The following is a 13,996-nucleotide window of genomic DNA, read 5'->3' on the forward strand; positions in this document are numbered from 1 at the left end:
ATGAGTAAACCACTTTATGGTAGCAGGTCGCTCTTGCACATGACACTTTCACTTCATCTCCGTGACTATTTGGGTTGGGTTATCTGCTTCACAGTTATCATACTTATGGTCTATCACACCATCCATCACTTTTGTTTTGGGCCAATGCTACCAATTCATTCAAACTATTTGGGTTGGGTTATCTGCTTGATGGTTATCATACCTATGGTCTATCACACCATCCATTACTTTGGTTTTGGGTCAATGCTACCAATTCATTCGGTGTCGCCGATATTTTCAAGAGAATTCATTCAATCAAAATTCATTCTTTGCAATACCATAAACCTTCATTTTCATGAAAGGCATTCCTGAACTTTCTGTCGTCAGTAAAATTCCGTCTCCAAAATCATTACACTCATTTCATGTCGTTGATGTGGGATACATCAAGGCCCTCTTGTGATGAGTCCCTTCTTGTCGACATCAGCACATCATCCAAGAAGTTGACTTAGAAACACCCTTCCAATACCTTGAGGCTTGCATGCATCAATGGCAGGTTTCTCACTTCTGACGATAGGTTAACATAAATGACCTTCAACCAAAAGACTCTGTATGGTGTTCGACATCAAATCATCCATTCACACCGTGCAGAATGTACTGCAGTACCTTGAGGATCATTATCATTATCGGTGATTTCTCTTGCATCTGTTAACAGCTTACATCATTAGCTGGTAATCAGATGGCATCTTCCCATGTTCAACTTCAGATCACATATTCACATGGTTAGACTCGTATTTGAGCGAATGATTGAACGAGATAGAAGACCCTGGATTTAGTTTCATCCATCTGGGATGTGATTGCAGGAGTACTAAATCATATGACAATGGCCTTACATTGATAGTCATTCCAATCATGGGTCTATATCTATAGACAGCTATTTATGTACATGTAATGAAAGTTTATAAGCTGGGCATGGGTATGCCTTCCCTTAGTAATTCATGTAAAAATCAGATATCATTATATATGTATTTTAATCGATGCAGGGCACCTTCTGATACCTCCTCATCACCTCGTAAATAATTTCATTCGACATTGGCATTTTTCCAACTTCATGCTTTAGGGGGTAACTGTTACAAATCCATTTGGGCACATCAATCCCATCATCCAGATCAGTTTTTTTAGGGCTCATCAAACCCTAGTTTTAGTTGCTGCATGCCATAAATAAGTCACCCCTTTGAATGCCTCCTTCCCAGGCAATTTCATGACTTGAAGACATCCAGAAATAGCCTCTAGAGGGACCAGCACAGGTAGGCCCATGTAAGGGTGTGCAGCAGAGCAGTTAAGTCCATTCCAGGTGCTCTGCAGAGCACTTAGGCTTCTTTTCACCTGCACTGGGTGAGATTGAGTGAAATTCACTCAGGGTTTGGGGAATATTCTTATATTTTGGAGTCATCTAGAAGGTTCCCTCACTTATCAACTCCTATGAGCTCGAAAAAGGATGAGGAATGAGTTAAGGTGCATCCTATCCTCTCATCCCTTCCTCCATGGAACTAATTCTAAGTATGGAAGGCCATTCAATGCCACCATTTATGACAAAACCTCCTTCATCTTCCTATAAATTGACCACTCATCTAAGTGATCAGGGGTTGGATTATGTTGAATTGTAAGGAGATAATGCTACTATGAGATTTGGCTTTGAAGTAAGTATTGTAATGCTACAAGTTTGTCATGCTTTTGATGTGATGTGGACAGGATCCAAGCTGGAGGAATGACTTTGAATTAGACACGAATGGTTGTACTTCCTTCTTCTATTCAATAAAGTGTTTGAACCTTTCTCCCATATGTTTGTATTGTTTTATAATTCTTATATGTGTGAAATGTATCTGATTCCATTCACTTATATTTAATAGATCTTTTTCTTTGATCGATTCTTTGTTTTCAGTTGTGTTTATAGGTACTTCTCAAGCATATTAAGTATGGGAAGGAGTGACGGGATTGATACAAAGGAGATGAGAGGAAAGCGGAACTACAAGTAGGTATTCTCATCTTCTCATCTTATCTATTTCTTATAGGAAAAGACTAAAACACTTTAAATTGTTGTTCTAGATATGGCTACTTATCTAAGGAATTAGTATTTGTCCATAGATACAAAATTCTCCAAAACACCTAGTCCGAAAATTTGTGTTGTATATGTCCTCTTCTTTGATGCTTACTTGATGATATCCGGATATCAAATTAATCTTTGAGAACATTGTTGCTCCCTTCAACTGATCGAACAAGTCATCAATCCTCGGTAATGGATACCTTTTCTTGATGGTTGATTTGTTCAGTTACCTGTAATCAGTGGATATATTGAGAGTACTGTCATTCTTATTCAAAAACAATATCAGTGCACCCCAAGGTGATACCTTGGCCTAATGTATCCCTTGTCAATCATTTCCTTCAATTGTAATTTCAGCTCTACTAACTCTGGTGTGCTCATCTTGTATGGTTCCTTTGATGCTAGTGCTACCCATGGTACCAACTCAATGGAAAAGTGTACTTCTCTATGAGGTGGAAACTCTGAAATCTTTATTGGAAACACATCCTAAAACTGTTGTAGAACCAAGTACCTTCTCTGGACATCCACATCCTCAAATTCCTTACCTTTTTCACTCGAAATATGCAATGTGAATAACACACACCCTTTCCTACGACTGCACTTGGCCTACATATTTGCCACCATTATAACTGATGTAGCCTTCTTCTTACCCTGCAAGATTCTCCATTCTCCATTGTCATCCAGGAACTCAATAGACTTGACATAACAATCCACTTTGGTCCTATGAAGATACAACCAATCCATACCCAACAACATATTGTATGATCCCAACAAAAATACATTCAAATGTGTGGATGTAAGGATACCATTCAACTAAAAAGCACAAGCTCTTACCCAATGATGAACTCTCTTCTTTATACCTATAGCCAACTGCACTAACCAAGATTATGCATGCACTTCTTTGTTCAAACCACACTTATCAACCAAGTCAGGGTTAATGTAACTATAATTAGATCCAAGGTCAATCAAAATAGAGACAACATGTGTTAATCTAGGTTGTCATTGATGTCAATATGGCAGTGTTTGTGATGGCAAATTCTTGCGACATGTGTGGTTTCCAATTGATCCATTGATCATAATACTGATAATGGAGGATCCAAGGATTGAATAAAGACATAATAAAAACAGTGGAACCAAGGAGGAAAGATATTGGATGCCATCAGAAGAGGAGAAAGAGTAAAGAGGAGAAGCCATCGTGAAGCCAAAGAGTAAGATGAAGAGTTTATTGAAAGACATCAAAGAAGCAAGTTATCAGAACAATAGAAGTAGGCTATCGCATATACCGAAGGGTAAGTTCTATCGGAAGAAAAAAGAGAAACAGTGATATCAGAGGAGTAAAGAAGAAAAAATTGGAGGAGCCATATTGGAAGTATCACATGTAATATATGCCCAAGAAGAACCGATAGGAAGAAATAGTGGAGGAGCATAAACAGAGTTATTGGAGAAATCGTATCAGCAGTATATAATATCGGCATTTTCTATTATATTAATTATGTAAACACTGCTCAAACCCACGATTGCAATATAATGGAGTCAAGAAATGAACAGTGGAGATCAAACCCAAGTGCTTGCAGAAGAAGAATGGCAGACGAATAGATCTGGATCATCAGATTAACAGATCTGTTAGATCAATAGTGATTAGCAACTGCGGGGGTAGGAAAGTATGGATTTCCTTGATTGTGGTTGAAGTCCCACACTCAATCCCAGCCATCGATCTCATATTCAACTCTTAGATAACAGTCAACTGCGGGGGTTAAGGCCATTTTAATCCGTGTGCCAGTCGAAGTCCCGAAAACCATAGATTGTGATATAATATGCGGACCCGATCAGTGTATGGTAACAGCCCTAATGTAATATCGCATCCACCTATCGGAACTTTCATATCGCAAGTCACAAAAGGATGTCACATTAAAACCTCTTATTGCAATATAATATTATGGAGCCACTGCACCATTATAACATGACTTTATATAATATCGCATCTGTAGTAACGCTAGCTTCTAAGGGAGGTCAAACTATCGATTGCAATAAGGATGTGGACCCGACGGATTTATTAACAACTGTTTAATATCATACGCATCCGCTCCGTTGGCAGTAGGGGAATCAGCTATGTTATATGCAAACCTTCGAAAGTTGTGATTCGGGATTAAAGGAATAACTCTGATTTTCATGAATGTTGCGATTGCAATTAATGTGATAACATGCCATGTGGAACCTCCATGTGGGTATAGCCTTTGATGAATATTAAAAAAAAAGGGCCTCTCTGATATAATCTTTTAATGTGCAAACTCATAAGTTGGCCTCTCCTCCCAATGAATGTGTATTTTTGTCACTAGCAAAACTCACATATATACAAGTTGAAATGCTTCACTTTGGGTAATCGATCTCGGGCATCTAACAGAGAGAAGAAGTAATAGTTCAAAACTCATGAACTTGAAAAGATAGAGGAAGCTAAAGGAACAGTAGAAAGAAAGCCGAAGGTTGAGCGAGAAAAAAAGGAAGCCAAAGGTCGAGCGAAGGAAAGTGGAAGCCAAAGGTCGAGCGAGCGAAGAAGGAAGCCGAAAGGTCCAATGGAAGAAAAAGGAAGCCAAAGGTCGAGTGAACGAAAGTGGTAGCCGAAGGTCGAGCGAGCAAAGAAGGAAGCCAAAGGTCCAATGGAAGAAAAAGGAAGCTGAAGGTCGAACATTCCGTTGACTGGGTTATTTATTGAAAAGCTCGAACCTGTGTTTGATAGTGATTCAAGTAACAGTTCAAAAGGATGCTCTGCAGATCTAAGAAGATTATCTAAGTATGAACAGGGTTGTTTTTAATTGAACACACAATATGAAACCGTGACAGTCACTCTTGTAAAGAAGTCACTCCTGAAGCAGTTACTCTTGAAGCAGTCACTCCTAAAGCATTTACCGTGACAGTGAGAACAGAGGCTTGAAACAGAGAGTTGTTTTTGTGCAGAGCTTAGTGCAGTTCATTGTAGACACATTGAAGTTGTGTGAAGACTATTGTAGATCATGATGACTATTTGAAATCATCATGAGGTAACTTTGTAGACTATACTTGGGCAATATGAAGAATTGTGAAGACTCCTTCATATGAAGACAGGTTGTCATTGATGTAGCAATGAAGTTGTAGGTTCACAGAATGCAGTGAAGATTTTGAGAACAGTGTAATACAATCAAAACATTTCTTGACAAGATAGGGTCAGAACCCTTGGGGTTGGTGCCTCAGAATTGGAAGGATTGGTGTCCTTGGAGTTGGTGCTCCTAAATCCAAGGTTGGTGCCTTGACAAGATAGGGTCGGAGCCCTTGGGGTTGGTGCCTCATAATTGGAAGGATTGGTGTCCTTGGAGTTGGTACTCCTAAATCCAAGGTTGGTGCCTTGACAAGACAGGGTTGGTGCCTAGAGGTTGGAGCCTCACAAAAAGTCCAATTTGGTCCTTCGCAACAAGTTGGAGCCATATATACATTGTACTTGATTTATTGTAAATATTATATTAATAAAAGCATTTATTCCTATTGTTCATTTTGTGTTCTAAATATAAATTATTTAAATGGTAAAAATAACAATTGAAAAGGAATACTAATTCACCCCCCCCCATTATTTCCAACAATGTGATCACAAAGCTTATCATCCATCTCAATAATAGATTCTTGGTGATCTGTTTGCCTATTATCCAATGCAACATAAATACAATGAATGCTCTACCAAACATCCCCAACAATATGTACCTCATGTGCACTATATATCTAAGGCATACCACCCTGATTCTATGGAAAATATCTCTTAATATTTTCCTTACCACATGCCCAACACTCCAACCATCCTATAACATCACGTATATTCTGTTGTTGTGACCCGTGTCCCTGTCTAGCTGCATTGAGCTTCTTATATGGTGCAACATTCTCTTTCTCTTCTGTATTATGAGGCCTTATTCCTTTCAGTTTCCATTTAGCTTTATCTTTATCTTTCCCTTTCCATCCTTGTTGAGATTCATTCTTACACTTTGACTTCTCGTAACAGTGTTTCAATTTCCAAATAACTTCATCAACTAACCGAGGCTCATCATACTCAATCCGATCTCTAAATGGTAATTGAAATCCACTGACACATCTCTAAACTTTAGCTTTATCATCTTTAAGATATGGTACATACCTCAATAATTCCAGGAACTTGGTCATGTACTCCTCATATTTCATCGATGACATCTTTAGCTCATAGAATTCCTTGGCTTTGCTATGATAGTAGCTTTCTGAAAAGTATTTATTCCTGAAAAGTTTCTTGAATTCATGTCAACTCAAGTCTTCTATCTTGATGCCTCTTACCCATTTTACATATTCCCACCAAATGTTTACTTTCCCTTTGAGGTTGAAGATAGTTATTTTGGCCTTCATATTCTCTGTGTACTCATGGATTTCAAATAACTTCATCACAAGTAACCAAACCTCTACATCCTCTGACTTCTTCAAATCTCCATCAAAGGTAGGTGGCTTATCTTTATTTAATTAATCTGGCAAGTATCCCATGTCAATCCTCCTATAAGGGTGATAATGACGACGATTATAGTGCCTGTCAGAACTAGAACCAAAATAGTACATGTTTCCATCACCTCTCATATCCAAAGTATCCAAGAGCCTACCATCTCTAACTATGTCATCCCTATCTAAATTATGACCACCAGGAGACCTACCTCCATATGCCCCATTAGTCATATCCCCCTGCCCATGGCTGATACAAAGTGGACTCTGCCTCTACGGGTCTGAAAAACTCTAAAGGATTAGTGCATTGACTTCTGCTTGTTTCTCCTATGCCAACATGCTTCTGTCATTTTTTTCTTTACAACTTCTTATTTCTGCCTTCAAACTTCTCAATGTGTCTGCTAAGTCAGAAGAATACCTAACAAGCTACTCATTTGATCCATAAGGAGAATCTCGTGAACTGTAGTCTACCATCTTGCTAGTAATATTTGATACCATGTCACTTAAGCCAAAATATAAACATAATCAATATACCTCAATATAGTTCGAGGAGGATATCTCATCTGCAATATCAACCAGATTAGCATAATACATGTATAAACATAATAATAACAATACATAAACATCATTTCAACCATTATCAATGCATGACCATATCGACGACATACCATGACCTCATGCATGACAACTATCACCATGTTAATGTATGCATAATCAAGATATGTATGACATGGATGCATACACAATACATACAAACACTGACATGCATAATGAGAGTATAATTGACCTATACTCATGACAACAACATCCAACAACACACCATCCACTTTCACATGGAGACACCACTACAACCATGGCCACCACCATGCGTACACAACAAGTACATAGACCACAAGCATAGAGAACATATATGAAACCGACAACAATGCATGACCAACACACCGCCCACCCAGTCCAAGGGGTGGACCATACTCTAATACCACTCTATAACACCCTCCTCCCACATTTTTCCAACTTAACCGGTCTGATGGGGTAAATATGTGATGGGAGGCTACTATGATCTGATTCAACTCCCTTTGTACAGTTAAGGAAGTGTAACCGACAAAACACATCCAATCTGACCTTCTTCAAATGTTACAGAACCTTCAGGAGCCAACCAACCCTTCCAGGTCACCAACCCCTCTGGTAACTTGACTTTTTACTAACCTACAACCTCAGTCGCTCCCATGACATGGGCATGTATGTGACTGGGACCCTCTAGTCACTCCCATAGCAAGGGCATGCCAGCGACAAGAGAATTTTTCGGCTAGTTTTGTGCCAATGACCCTGGATGTTGTCTCACATTTTCAGGGCCAAGACTCAGGCAACTGCCCAGAACTACATGAAACTTCCAGAAACGATAAATAACATAGAAAAAAAGGTACTAATACAAAAATTTGATTAATGACGTGATTGGACCCCTACTAGCCCTCACAGAAATTTCATCAAGCATGTCACAAATATGTATTTTACAAGTCATAACAATAGACATGAGCATAGGTGTCTCATACTTATTTGAGGATTTCCAAGAAGAATTGATGCCTTATCACATTAGATTCATTATCATATATTAAGTCATATGTTCATTGTACATTCATTTACTAATCAAAACATGATGAGAGCCACACATCATCACTGTCACAAAACATACTCATAACTATCATCCACATATAAAGTAGTACATTTACACATAAAATACCAACGAGAAGGAACTCTTATTAATTAATGCATAAGCCAACCGAGTATGGGAATTCCATGAACCACCCAAATATATATTGGTTGAACCAAATCTTTCATTCAGCGAATCATCCTCGTGCCATATTCCAAGCATGAATGTCAGACTCATAACCAAAATCAACCAGTTCTTCCCAAGGCTACACCACCTCACCCTCATCAATAGAACCAGACTTTACTGCAATCCCCACCGGATCACTAAGCCCTAAACAAGCATGGATGCCACTGCATTTTTCCACCTACACTGTGAGGAATTTTATTGTCTCCTAGTCTCTAGGTTTTATCGTACATCCTGCCATACAATGGCTGAGGATCCCTAGGACTAGGCGAGACTCCACCCTCCAGACTTTAGCGTATATCCTTCCATTTGCTGACCAATGATTCCTAGGCCTAATCTATGGCACCTACCTCTAGTCTTTACCGTATATCTTGCCATTCACCAGTCGAGGATTCCTACGCCCACCGACGTAACAAAAAATTTGGCTTTACTGTAACGCACATTCTGGTTCAGGGGTCACTAGGGCAAGGATTTACCACAATCCACAATTCAATTCAGGGATCAATAGGCCATGTGTTCTTTCAGAGACCACCTCACTCGGTTTCGAATCCATCCAAAAATCTAGCTCAACCAAAACATGAGAACCTCATTACATCATGAGTATACAGAAATGGAAAGGCAATGCTAAAGAAAAATGTCACACCTGGAGAAACCCATGCCAATGACAACAAGAGAACTAATAACACACATGCATAAACATGCATGCCAAAACTAGCAAGGAAATCACACATGCAAATTGATACCTGCAAATAATCATGTTGTAGCTACTTGATCCTGCTCTTCCTTGCTTGATATTTTCTTCCTCTTGCCTTCTTTTATTTTCTTGATCCGATGTTGAAGTGCTCCAAGAAAACTCTAAGTGTCCAAGAGTGTGGGAGAGAGAATAGAGAGAGAGCTCCAAAACTGAACTAACAACAGGTACCAATAGAGCCTTAGAAGCCTTTTTATTAATGAGGCCTCTATTTTCTTCATTTTCCTCCTCACATGCAACCTATGACCTTTCACCTTTGTTTTCTCCTAATATCCATTATTTTCATAAATAAATGCCAATTAATTCCTCATGCCTTTCCAAAGCCTTTGTCATTTCCTTTGCCAATTTCCTTAGCCATAATAAACCAAATGAACACCCACACTAGGATGTTTTTCCCAACATTTAGCTTGGAATAAGTGTCCCATGACCATGGTTATTATTTTTCCTTTATTAACTTTATTTGCATGGAATTTTGACCAGGGTTGTTACAGGCACACTGAATATGGCAATGATGGTTGATAATGCAATAGAGATGGTGATATGATCTATCCTACATGCCAGGTTCAAGATAAATGTGTTATAGTGTATTATTATTGAGAGTGTATGAAAAGAGAAAATGTTAAGTTGTGGATGATAAATAACCCTAACAACAGAAATGGTTGTAGAACTCTTTAGATCTCCAATAGATATAAGAAATAAAACCTGCAAACTTCCAGATCTATGCAGAAAAAGCAGTTATACAGTAGAAATAATAAGAGCTATAGTGAATAATAACTCCAAAATGACCAATGGACAAGACAAGAATATGAAATTGCAATTTTATTATGTAACACCTGGTGAAAGGAATAGGTAAAGTGTTACTAGTCCCCCTCAAATGGGATGGGTTTTTGGTTGTCCTTAATTCTTCGGCTTGGTAGAGTCTCTCCTCTCTACAATGTATAAACCCAACAAAATGTGTGTAGAGCTCAAATGGGAACTCAAGGATAAAAAGAGATGGAAAGAGACATTGATAATAATCAGAGCTACAACAATGAGTGCAACAATGAAAATAATCAAATGTGAAGAATGAATGTAAAAGCCTTCATTTTATAACAAAATATTAGGTTATTCTCAAAGAATGGAAAACAATAAAATATTATTAACCAAATTCTAGACCCAACCACTTGGAATATTTTATTATCTTTTGTTGGAGGGAAAAAGTATTTAATTTGGGCAAATACTTTTATTTAGAAATAATAAATAAAAAACTATTTATTTATCATTTTTAAAATATAGTTAAATAATAATAAACAAATAATGGTTTTTTTAATTAATCCTAGGTGATTTAGTCAAATTTAACATGGAATAATAACTAAATAATAATTAATTAATTATTCCTATAGAAAAATAAGAAAAATAATGTTTTATCTAATTATTTCTCGTGATTGGATCAAATATGACAGGAATATTTGTTAAACAATGGTTTAATTAATTATTCCTAGAGGAAAATTAAATAAATAATGATTTATTTAATTATTCCTCATGGGTTTAACCAGAAATAACTTAACAAATGTGGTTTATCAAGTAATTTCTTGTGGTGAAAGCAATTTTACTATGGTAAAATTTGTATTACATGGTGGATTTCGATCCATATAGTTAGATATGGTTAGATGACCAATTTTTGGTGATAACATATTCCCCCCCATGTACGAATGTTAGGAGAAAAATGTATGACCGAAGTATGTTGTAAGAACACAATCACCAAACACCAAAGGGGAGTCATAGAGAGAGAGAGAGAGAGAGAGAGAGAGAGAGAGAGAGAGAGAGATCAATGGGGTTGAAGCAAGAGAGGACATGAACTGAGGGGGTGAGATGAAATAACTGATGTAATTCTCCTTTGATGTTGTGGTACCTGATATCAATAAGGCGGGGGAGGCATACCCATACCCGTTAAGATAACTCATTACAAAGAATAATGATGTCCCCAAAAAATGAAGCTGAGCAACAAAGTACATGATAAATGGTACATGACATACTGGCATCAATGGGCTAGAAAATAATATAAGACATCCCATACACATAATGCACCTGGAAAAAACATGAGCCGGGATTGAATACACTAACATCTTAGTACATGAGACATAATTCCCCGCCCTCTGAAATGGGTAGGAGGGTGGGTGTAACAACCAAAGAAGCCCTGCTGAATAGGAAAAGGCTCTGCAAAACTGAATGGATCATCTGGAGGAGATATGCATATATGAGTGTTGCAGGTGGCTAGAACCGAACTCATCAAATCTATAGAACTGCATCTAAGGTTGTAGGATAATCTGAGGTTATCCAGACAGTGGGGGGCTACTTGAAGGGCCACCCCCTCATGAGGTCTGAAACATCTCACACACACCTGGGAATCACCTGTACAGTCTGCTACATCACTAGGCCATCAAGTGTGCACATCATGAAAATGGGAATCAATCAATTCAAAGGGCAATAAGAATTCCTTTTGCTTGACCTAAGGCACCGAACAAGAATGGAAGTTGGAACCAAGGTACGCTACTGTCTAGGCCGTTCTTCTAGAATGAATGTGCTGATGTTGACAGAATAGGGCCAGCCATAGGTGAGGCAATGAGAATCCTAAACTAAGGCATAAGGGAAAATAGTAATGTGACTAATGGACTGACAACATGGAAAATGGGGAAAATGGGACTGAGGGACAAACATACGACTTCCCTTGTTAGAGCATAAAGTGCATGGTTGACCTAGTAGAAACTGACTCGACTTCAGAGGGGATGGTGGACAGTATGACTGAGGCCAAAATGGGCAACACGAAATGAATGGCATGCAAAGATAGATGGAATATTGTGACATGATACAATGGGATGCGAAACAGACTCCATGGATGCAAAGGTGACTCATCTCGGATTCTCTGAAGAAGGGTGACTCAATGATGTTTCCACATAGAATAAGCTCGGTGGGGACCATGAAAACATGAGAAAATGATGGTTTCTTATGAAAAAAATCCACACATGAGACGACAAGCACTAAGAGAATGTGGTGCCAAAAGTACAAGTGTCACATATGAAAAAATTCGAATTTGAGAGGTGACGAAGTGACCCTTCTTGGAAAAATGGTTTCTGGGTGAAGTGTCAAATCATAAAAAATGAAGAGATACCCATTATATCTCTAGATGATAGCTTTCCAATGGTGCTGACAGTTATCAAACTGAGATATGGGTTGGTCGCAATTGCGGGTTTCCTATAAAAGGGTGTTTTCCCTCCAATTTAATTCATTTTCACATTGATATTTGGTGAATTTGGAGAGGAGGAAAAGGCCCTAAATCTTGTGGAGATTGTAGCAGAAAAATCGCCCATCAAAATTAGGATTTGTGACTTTCAGATAAGTGGCCTTACTTGTCTAAAGATGGCCTTAATGCTTCTTGGAATGATGGTTCCTAGTGAAGAATTAAGGGAAGAGGAAAAAAAGAATGAACTACTAGAGGAGGCCTAGAATCATCCTCACCCATTAAGTCAAACATGGGGACTATGTGGTAAAGGTGGTATGACATAGAGTAGAATATTTGAAGATATCATATTAAATGTCTACAATATGTGATGTGAATATGGCTCACCGAAGAGGCTGGCGGGACAAACTATCCAAGGAATGGGAAGATAATCGACCACACCTAGATCTGGTGGGATCTAGGCTAAGACTTATGTTAATCAATTGAGAATATGGCTCAGGGAAACCATCATGCCCCTAAGCTTGGGATACTTCCCACAAGAATATGTGATGGAGGGGACTGATCTGGTATGCAAAGGTGGGAATGATTCCCCCTGGCAGGAGTTTGTGGAGTGCCATTGTGTTTCAAGTGCTCAAAAAACGGATTCAAGAATCTCAGCCCAACTTGGCATGAGAACCTCCAAAGGATGATAAAAAAATGTAGGGGCCTATGTGCCGCCCAGCATGCTATGGGCGTACCAGATGTATTTAGAGTGGTAGACTCCAAACGCATTTATTTTTATATGTCAATACATAATGGGGTTATGCATCTTTTATATGACTATTGTGGTTTTCCATTTGTTTTGGTTATGGTTGTCTTCTGTGGTATACATGTGATAAATTCCAATCTAGAATATTTTTTGCAATGGTATCTACATAGTTATTTTGGGTTCTAGGAACATGATTGAAAGTAATGGCTTCAAATTCACATACCAACAACTTAACTCGTAGATATTTTCTAAACATAAATTGGTTATGCACATGATACACACCATTCAATTGCATGAAAAGCAACAAGGAATCTAAACGAACATGAAGATGAAGGATGTGATGAGCAAGGACATCGACTAACAAACCTATCACTATATCATATTTAGCCTCGTTATTGGTGGAAGATCCAATGCACACATCATTAGAATGGACTAATGTATGCAAGGGGGTGAAAATGGCCCATGTTGCCGAGCCTAGGTTCCTAGAGAAGCGACTCGCACCATCGGCATAACCGCTATACAGTGTGGATGATGGATCCATATGAAAGTTGCAAAAGACAACAAATTAGATGATGCAACCTACCTAAATGCATGACAAAAATAAATACATGCAACTCAATGGGATATGATATGCGTAAAATATCTTGAGGTAGAGTGCATTGTGATGATTAGGAAGATGTTGGCCTTCAAAATCCTCTAAGAGATATGCCCCCTTACTTAAGTCCTTAAAAATGATGTAAGGTCCTAGCCATAATGATGAGTGATACAACGACGAAGGATATAATCAACACCGCAATAAAGGTCATCGTCGATGAGAAGATAACGAGGGGCCTAGTATTAAATATATCATCAATCATCATGAGTAAGATAGGGGAAAAATTCTAGGTTTGCAAATGTGT

This window comes from Pinus tabuliformis, chromosome 4_1 (assembly GCF_031772625.1).
Source record: "Pinus tabuliformis cultivar Carrire ecotype Pingquan chromosome 4_1, CPIR1, whole genome shotgun sequence".
NCBI classification, from domain to species: Eukaryota; Viridiplantae; Streptophyta; class Pinopsida; order Pinales; family Pinaceae; genus Pinus; species Pinus tabuliformis.